At 40.0% G+C, this 10,094-nt stretch overlaps 1 pseudogene; it reads left to right on the plus strand.

Annotated features, from left to right (window-relative positions):
• LOC131489591 (uncharacterized) overlaps positions 1–8,528 on the plus strand; it is a 34,803-nt pseudogene extending 26,275 nt beyond the window's left edge.
• Positions 8,529–10,094: the final 1,566 nt, after the last annotated feature.

Consider the following 10,094-nt stretch of genomic DNA (forward strand, 5'->3'; position numbering starts at 1 on the left):
CTTCCTCTAACAAGAAAGAAAGAAAGAAAGAAAGAAAGAAAGAAAGAAAGAAAGAAAGAAAGAAAGAAAGAAAGAAAGAAAGAAAGAAAGAAAAGAAAAAAGAAAGGGAGGCTGTAATTAGCCAGATTATCTTCTTAATTTCATCAACTATTTTGTTGACTGGTTCCACGGGAAAGACTCAGAAGTGGATTATTTGTGGAGCAAGGTAATTGCTACTTCCTCCCTGACCTTGTTGTAGTAATCTAGAAAATATCATGAAACCACAAAGCTTATGCACCATCACGATTTACAAATTATCCACACACAAAAATGGCAGTTTCTGCCCCAAATTTCTATCACCTACAGAACCTGCCCCATCACTACAAAGATAACTATACATGATGGTGTGTGGATGGGAGGGCTTGTAACTATTTGGGAATCTTTAGGTTCATAAGGAAGAGGGGAACTTTTCTCAAAAGAAACATCAAATTTTCTTTTCTCACAAGAAAATAAGATCTTTGAAGATTTTACTTGAGTGGAGAATCTCAGTTATAAAAATCCTGTCCATGTGGGGGTGCCTGGGTGGCTCAGTCAGTTAAGCCCCCCAACTTGAGCTCAGGTCATGATCTCAGGGTTTGTGGGTTTGAGCCCCGCATCGGGATCTGTACTGACAGCTCGAAGCCTGCAGCCTGCTTCATATACTGTGTCTCCCTCTCTCTCTACCCCTCTCCTGCTCACTCTTCTCTCTCAACAATGAATACACGTTAAAAAAAAATTTTTTTTAAATCCTGTCCATGTGGTTGTACCTATGCCCAACATATCTCTTTCCTTCCTAACTATACTTATCTTAGAAACCCTTTCTCTCTCTCATAATGGCTAAAATTCTGCCAATAGAGTTTTATTTCAGTGAATAATGTTCTTTTAAAATCCAAATTTTTGGAGAATATTATACATCTATCCCTTTACCAGTACTCACCAAACTATACTAGAGAAATTCGACGTTAAATTTGTGGGGCAGCAAAATAACAATTATGTGCAATAGAGCAGACATATATGACATGGCAAATGTAGGCTGGTGGTCTTCAGACTATACCATATGTAATATCACATTCTAGAATTTGAGAGAAATGCACAGTGTGGGGCCCCACCCCAGAGACTCTAAATCAGCAGGTTTGAAATAGGCATAGGAATTTGCGTTCAGGCAAGTTTCTTAAGGTGATTCCATGCCTCATGCTCAATTCCAGGAAATGTTGTCCTCTGAAGGTGTGCACAGCACAATCCATGCACTCTACATGGGGCCCTGGGCATCACTCATTCTGATAAGGGCTTAGGTAATTTGAATTAATGGAACATGGGGTATCATAAGGAAAGGGCTAAAATGGAAAGACAGCTGAATATTTGACAATGGCCCAGTGTCAAAGGTGTACTTTGCCATTTAAAAATTTCATCGAAGTTAGGCTTTGTACCCAGGAGAGTAGCAACCTTTTGTTTTCTTCCTCTTCTTCTTCATCCTCCTGCTCCTCTTCTACAAAACTCCCTATTCTCCCAGCCTGGAACCTGCTTTATATAGTTCAATATCACCTAGACAAAATAATTTTTCTATGTTGCCTTGGGAGTCCATCTATCATCTTTAACATTACTTCAATAAGAAAGCTTATAAAGTACAAAGAATCCAACACATATTTCCCTAAGATAGAAATTTAAATGTATACTAAAAAGAAACCAGACAGATAAGACTCCTAGAGAAAAATAAAGCAACTCTACATTATCAAGAAGCAGCATGTAAACTGATTAACTTTTCTCTCAAAAAGAAAAAAAAATCAGGAGGAACATATTAGGGAGTTACTGCCACATTCTAGGGTTTCCCAAATCTTTGTAATTGTTCCTTAGAAAGTTTCAATTAAAGTGTTCTAAATTTTTAAAATGCAATATAAACTCATTACCAGATAAGCACAAAGGAATATTCTAAAGTCACTTATGAATGGATTTTGGATTATTCATCTGCTTCTTTCCATTAGGACAGCCAAACTGTAATTAATGCCTTTATTCCCGTGTTACATAAAGCGTGGAAGTCAGACGTGCAGCATCCGCATCCCCACCACACACCAGCTGAATCCAAATCTACATTTCAACAAGTTTTCTGGTGATTCAGATGTACATCAATACTTGAAAAGCACCATTCTGTCACATCAGGACTTAACCTCTGAGGGACCTCAGAGACTGTATGCTATGGGTACTCTCCGATGTTGGTGATATTAAGTATCCATGGGGGGGTCTGAATACTTATAGAGGTTGTGACTTTAGAATGCATTTTCAGAAATAAATCCATTTTTATGAATGCAAGTTTATACAAGAAAGATGTTCTTGGGGCTCCTAGGTTGCTCCGTTGGTTAAGTGGCCTACTTCGGCTCAGGTCACGATCTCACAATTCGTGAATTCAAGCCCATATGGGGCTCTGTGCTGACAGCTTGGAGCCTGGAGCGTGCTTCAGATTCTGTCTCCCTCTCTCTCTGTCCCTCTCTCCTACCTCTAAGTCTCTCTCAAAATAAATTTAAAAAAACATTTTAAAAAAGATTTTCTTATTTACATTTTAATTCCTACTAACGATTCCTACTAAAGTCCTCAACTTGGTGGTTGACCCATGGGTAGTTAATGGCAGTGTCTCTTTTAAAAGACAGTAGGGGGGGCGCCTGGGTGGCGCAGTCGGTTAAGCGTCCGACTTCAGCCAGGTCACGATCTCGCGGTCCGTGAGTTCGAGCCCCGCGTCAGGCTCTGGGCTGATGGCTCGGAGCCTGGAGCCTGTTTCCGATTCTGTGTCTCCCTCTCTCTCTGGCCCCCCCCCGTTCATGCTCTGTCTCTCTCTGTCCCAAAAATAAATAAAAAACGTTGAAAAAAAAATTTTAAAAAAAAATAAAAAAATAAAAGACAGTAGGACCAAATATCATACTAGCTAAGGGGTTTTAATACTTGTTCAAAAGCACATTTTACTGCAAAATAAATGCCTGTTCCACCCCTGTGCAGTAGTAAACCTAATAATTAGAGTGCCTGATGATTGGCCACTTTGTATGAAAATACAGAAGAGAAAACTGTTACATTGAGCATCCATAAATGTTTTTGGTTGTGAAATCCAGAAAGAAATTTTAATTGTTGGCTTCATAATTCCCCATCTCAAACATCCTAAACCATCAATAAAAAACATCAACAAAACTGTGAAAATACATACAATAAAGTGGGTGGGGGAGATGAAGCAAAGGATAAGAGGGTTCATCCATAACTGATAATTTTTAAATTTCTCTTTTTAATTTAAACCATTTATTTTGCTTGGTCACTGGCTTCCTAGAAGGTAGTCTCCAGATCCTCAAAACTGGGATTTGATTTCTGATAGCTTAATCCTGACATCAGCTATGGGTTTATCATGGGTCAAGGACAGAGTTTCTGTTCTTTGGGAAATATTTCCTTCACTTTATCCCTTAACTATAACTGTAGCCCATACCGAGCCAATCAGCATTAAAATATTCAGAGTTTTTAAAAGCAACATGCAAAAAAGTTTAAGTAGATGAACACAAAGCCATCAGCATAAACAATTTAAAACACTTTCCTTTAATGAATTCATTATGTATGTGATGAAAAGGCTTATTTTTATTCACCATAACGAAACACCAAAAAGACAATTTTGATGACCCAATTTTTGCTCATTTAAATTATTTTATCTTTAATTTATTTTGATTTACTGATTTCTTATTGGTAACTTTACATTATTCCGATTTATGACAATCTGATTTCTTCTCACATCATTCTTACATTGATAATTTCAATCATTTTAACAGTCTCTTTTCTAACATTTTGATATTTTCTAATCAACTACAGTATTGTAAGTAACCAACTTCTCACAGACAGGATTTGGACCTACCATTAGTATGGAAATGTCATACATTCAGCAGAAAAAGTTCACTGCTAGTATTATTTTTTGAAAAATACATACCATTACTTATATGAATAGAGCAAAGGAAGATAGATATTTGTGATTTGGCTCTTATAACTCAAAATCTTCATTTATGGTTTATAATTGCATATATTTAGTTTGGCTAATGTATGGAGGATAAATATAGCTAGATATAACTTTTGAGCAGAAATAAATATAGCTTGATTTATAGGACAATGCTTTTATTAGGAGTTCAAAGCTTAGCTATCTATGTAAATATACAAACAGATATATGCAACCATGTGCAGTGGGTGTAGAGTCTATCAAGTAGCTTAATGTTATCAAAATACTCCAGTGATAATGAAACTCAAGCCTCAGAGGACAGTAAGAATATTATTCCATATAATGTATTATGCATCAATAGTTTCAGGCGGGCAAATCCTACCAGCCACTCAGGCCACCACAACAGTTAGTGAAAAGAATATTAACTGATTCATGAAATGGAAAAATAGAAGAAAGGGAAACCAAAGAGAAATCCCTACATTGCTCCTTTTTTTTTCTTTTTTTTCTTTTTTTTCTTTTTTCCCCTTCTGGCCATCATTTTCAGTCCACCCGGAGTCCCATGGTTCTACTCTATAGACTCTATGCTCCCACCCTCCACTCTCCAAATCTGCATCTGACCCTCCCTCTGCCTCCACTTCTCTTCTTTCATCCCTTTTTTTTAATTTGCCATCAACACTCAAAGCCAAGTATGTACTTGTTGTCATTCAGTCCCAGATATTGACTTGTTAAAGCCTCTAATTCAAATCAATCCACTATTATGACCATACTCTAATTCCACTAGATTAATGATTAATATGTATCCCACAGCCTCTGACATTAATTCCACCTGAGCAATATTCTTTTTTTTTCCTGCATAGAAAAAGTACTTTGTCACAAGCAACAAATTTTAAAGATTTGCTGAAGTCCCTTTGCCCTGTAATAGTATCTAGTTGTCATTTCAGGAAAGATAAATTGGGTCCATTATCAGGAAATAGTGGCTATTGCCAATTTTTAACACCAAAACTGCACCCTGATCTTCAAAATCCCTTTCTATTGATTTCTCTCATATCAGATTATGTTGCACAGACATATTTTACACAATTTAAGATCATTTATCTTTGCTTCATAAGAAATCGAACAGTTTTTATTGATGTTTACTCGGGGGCATGTGCTTCATTTCTCGTGTAACGTACGAAAAACTAATGTACTCTTAATAGCAGACAGATTACACAAATTTGCATGGGTATTTTGAAAAGATAATACCAAACGGGTTGAAGTAGCACAGAGAGAAAATTTTTTCAACTTCATTATTTTCCAAAGCAGCAAGATTACCAACCAGCTTTGCAAAACTTTCCCTGTTGAGCTTAAACATACTACATGCTCAAGTGTTTTAATTTGAATTTTTAAATATGGAGGAGGACTTGCTCCTGAGTATCAGGAATTTGTCAACTTAATTACACAATCCCAGTAGTTTTGTGAGGACACATTAGTAATTTCCTCCTGGCTTTGCTAGCCCCTTGCTTCCCAGCCTTGTATTCTGAAGGTCTCTTGCTCTTTGCTTCTCACCTCTTTGACTTACAGACTCTGCTGGGAAGGAGTTTCCTTATCAGGCACACATCACAGAGATATGTTAATATGCCTGCTCCCCTTTTTATTGTTGCTATTTACCTAAAGACAAGAATTCCATGTAATTTTTAAAAACTGATTGTCAAAAATTAAATGTTCAATAGGAATGCTGTGGAAATTTTGTGACATAAATTTGGTGGGTGCAATGGGGCTTTCTGTTCATTTGTAGTTCATTTTTTTAAAAAGCCTTAACATTTTAGGCACAGTGACCCAATGAAACAATATCACATGATATATGTCCATATACATGTGTGTATGTGCATATGCATGTATGTATAAAAACTTTCGACATGTATACTTTTTTTAAACGTGAAGAGAAAGAATTGAGAAGTAAGTCTTCTTACTCCTTCAGCTTTCCAGTTAGGACCTATCTGAGCTTGTTTTCCTACACCCTTTGTCTCCTGATAGCTGCTCCCATCCACTCCCCATGCCCCTTGGTGTGATCCAAGAAACAAAATGTTGCAATCCAATACTATGCCTCAAACAGTCCCCATCACACAGTAATGTCACAAGGATTGTGAGAAAAAGCCATCCAAAATATAATTAGCCCCCTTTTGTCATTGCCATACAATGACATTTACAGTAGTCTTTTTATGATAAATATAAAGCATTCAACCCATACCTATTTTTTTTTAAAACAAGAGTACAATTCAATAGTCTATTGTTGAAACCTTAACTAGCTTTTGCAAGCTAGATTCAAAATTATATACTGAACCTAAATTATGTTTGAAATTGGTTCCTTTATATAGTTTAGAACAAATGATTTCCAGATGAGAGTCAAAACTCAAAAATAGAGCCTAGAATTCAGAACTGTTCTGTTGGATTATAGAATTTGTAGGCTAAGGCAAAATGAAGGCTCAAAATCTGCTGAAAGCATGTATTTTTGGTCTCTGCTCCTAGGAGAATGTTCATGATAGATGCTATGGAATTTCTGTCAATTCCTAAAATAACCAAATATTCTACTTTTGGAAACCTAAATAAATAAAAAGAAACGCAGCTTCTTTCACATAACAGCATAAAGTTAAAAATCAAAGTTTGGAGCTAAATCCATTAGCTGGAACAGTTCAGAGCAGATCGAGGCACATGGGCTGCATTGCCTCTATGCTCCCATTCCTTCCACGTTTTGGATTTTTTCTCCCTCTATTACCAGATGTATAGTCTCCTGCCTTGGGAAAGGGAAATATAAAAACAGTGCATGTGCTTCATGCTTTCACAGAAGGTTTCTCTTTTCCCAGACCAAAAATATTGCAGAATCATAAAATAATTTCAGATTCACATTTTTTGTGACTTTATCTATCCCTATTTCAGCACAGAGAATGTATGCAGTAGCTTACTGATGTAGAGACAATGCAATATAGAAGAAAAAGGCCAGAATTTTGATTTGGGAGAACTGGAGTTGAATTCCAACTACATTGTCTACTAACAAGGAAAAATCTCTCTGAGCTTCAATTTTCTCTTCTGCAAAATGAGAATACTACCTCGTTTTCAAGAATGTTGAAAGGGTCAAAACTAATGTACATAAAGTCAATAACACAGTCGTTGACACATAATAGGTGGTCAACGTGAGACCTGTTATGTTACTGGTATAATAGGAACAAACAGAATTCCCAGGCCTGAATTCTCATTTATTCTGCAATACCTCCCTGGATCTCTCTAGATCCAAGAGTCTCAAAGGTACCTATCATAATTGCTACTTATCTCTAATCTCCCTGTAAGAAGACACCCTGTTTCACTACAGATTTAGGTCTGCACTGGAACTTGGTAGTCACAATGCTGGAACAAATGGAAAACTAACCACCCTCACATGGATCAGCTAAGCCACACATGACCTTTTCCACCTTTGCAGTGTTCCTTTTGACAAACCTTATCGTAACCTACATTTTAAAAGTATCGGGGCGCCTGGGTGGCGCAGTCGGTTAAGCGTCCGACTTCAGCCAGGTCACGATCTCGCGGTCCGTGAGTTCGAGCCCCGCGTCAGGCTCTGGGCTGATGGCTCGGAGCCTGGAGCCTGTTTCCAATTCTGTGTCTCCCTCTCTCTCTGCCCCTCCCCCGTTCATGCTCTGTCTCTCTCTGTCCCAAAAATAAATAAAAAACGTTGAAAAAAAAAAATTTAAAAAAAAAAAAATAAAAGTACCAATAGTTTTTCATGCCTCGGCTTCATTGCTGGTGCAGGCCACAAGCTGTACTCACCTTGTGCCCCAACTCCCTACCCCCGACCTTAGCCAGGTCTTCTAGGCTCTGTGTGGAGGGCCTCAGGGTAGGGTGGCCAGCATGGACTCTGGAGGCTGGGGCTGCACCCCCTAGTTCGGATCTCTGAGACACTTGGGCCTGTACGCTCAGAAGCCGCCTTGATGAGGCCCCATGGCCCCAGGCCAGTCTGTAACATCACCTCTTCTGAATGTGCCACAAAGCAGATCCTTGACTCCCCACCCAGGCCTCCAGACCTGGCACAGAGGGGCAAGGTCACCTCCTGCCTCACCTCCCTTTTGCCTTAATCACCAAGCACCTTTTCCCATACAGTCATCGACTGAGGAAGACTCGGAAACTGCCGGGCCACGCAAGCCAAGCCACGGCCGCATGGGCAATCACCAGAAGCAGCCAGGAGACCAGGGTAATGCGAGTGGCAGCCACCACCGTAGGATCAACTTCGACAAATATCACCTACATCACTTTGGAAAAGTTGGTAGGAGGCATTACCAGGTAAAGAGGAACCAGAGCTCTGCCCAACGGATAACCTTGATACAGCGTGGACTTTAGTCGGTGACCAGACACGGGTACATGCTGTCAAAAACAAGACTGGAGCTGCTCCCATCACTGATGTGGTCCGATCGGGCTACTGCAAAGTTTTGGGGAAGGGAAAGCTCCCCAGGCAGCCTGTCATCGTGAAGGCCAGATTCTTCCATAGAACAGAGGAGAAGATTAAGGGGCAGTGGGGGCCAGATGCATCCTGGTAGCTTGAAGCCTTGTGAAGGAAGGTTCATTAAATGCTAACAGGTGCTTTTCAATCAATCAATCAAGTACCAATAAATTATAGATAAATATGTACCTGTGGTGCAAAGTCTGTTTGAATAAAAACTACACTAGACACACGAGGAAATAAATCTGACGAATCTGTCTCTCTTCCCCCACTATTTCTCTTGTCTTCTTCCTTGCCCCTTTCTCACCCATGGAAGGGCCAATTCTAACCTTACTCCACATCCCACCTCAAAGGTCACCTCTTCCTTGAAGTCTCAAGGGGCAATTCCAGCCTCCTTTATCATATCATACTACAGTTACATATTTTTCTTGGTACTTATTATTGGCAAACAAGTGCAAAGCTGTCGCCCCTGCAATTACACATGCCAGGAAGCTGGCAATGGCTTTCATCTTCTTCGTCCATAACAGGAAGTCATCTCAACAGTCACATTGGCCGGCCACATACCTTCTGTTCCTTCTGTCATTCCCTTCATTCCTGACCTTTCGTGACCTGGCACTGCTCACTTGGCCCACTGCAAAGCCTGGAAATTGGTCTTCCTGCCTCCAGGTCTGCACCTCGGCTATTTTTCTCCACACTATTAACAGAATGTTCTTTTTAAAGTACCAATCTCATCATAGCACCAACTCTGTAGGTCTTTTCCTTTGCATTATCTACTTCATAAAATCCCAAGGCTGGGGCATGGCTGCATGTTCTGTCCTGAAAGGGGAGGTTAGGGCAGGGGCTGAGAGCTTGAGGTTCAGAACTGTGCTCTCTGGAGCTTACAGCCTGGCTCTTCCACTGGCCAGCCACGGGACTTGGGCACTTAGCCATTGCTTTTAGCTTCAACTTCTCCCTATAAAATGAGGATCTGGGGGGAGCATTAAGTGCAATAATGAATCTGTACTGATGAGCAGAGGATCTCCCCCATATCAGTCGCTTGGCAAATGGTCATCATTCATAAAGCAACCCTCTGCTTGCAGCTCTACCCGCATCTACTAAGCCCGCATCCTACTCCACATGCTGGCAGTTCCCAGGTGGAGTTCGACTCTCTCAGGACTCCCCATCCCTGCTCACTTTATTAATAGGAGCAATAATAATATGTAGCAGGAGTGACTCTGTGCCCACAATCTTGGGCATGCAAGCAATAAGCCTTATTTTATTACAACCTAAGATAGATTTTTATTTTGAGCTCCTTTCCTCCGGGGAGTGGAAACTTACTATCCATCAATTCACGAATCCACCTTCCTCTTACCATCTCCAGGGGGCCATGTCTAAGTTCTGAGACATTCGTCTAGCACAAGGGGATTCAGTGATGTTCATCAATCCAAGCTCGCATCCCTTCATCTAGCCTTTGGTCATTGGTAGGCACTTCCAGGAACTTTCCTTGTTATTTCTATGCCCTTCTTGGCCACTCAAAACTTGTTCACTCTATAACTCTGGAGACAGTCTCTGACATTTCCGCCTCGACCTCCCAGACAATGATTTCTTGTCTGGAGTCTTGCCATCTCCCTGAGTATAATCGTGTCTGCGTGTGGAAACCCCAGGTCCTCTGCAGAGGCTTTGGCCTCC

This window comes from Neofelis nebulosa, chromosome 11, assembly GCF_028018385.1.
Source record: "Neofelis nebulosa isolate mNeoNeb1 chromosome 11, mNeoNeb1.pri, whole genome shotgun sequence".
In the NCBI taxonomy this organism is placed as follows: domain Eukaryota; kingdom Metazoa; phylum Chordata; class Mammalia; order Carnivora; family Felidae; genus Neofelis; species Neofelis nebulosa.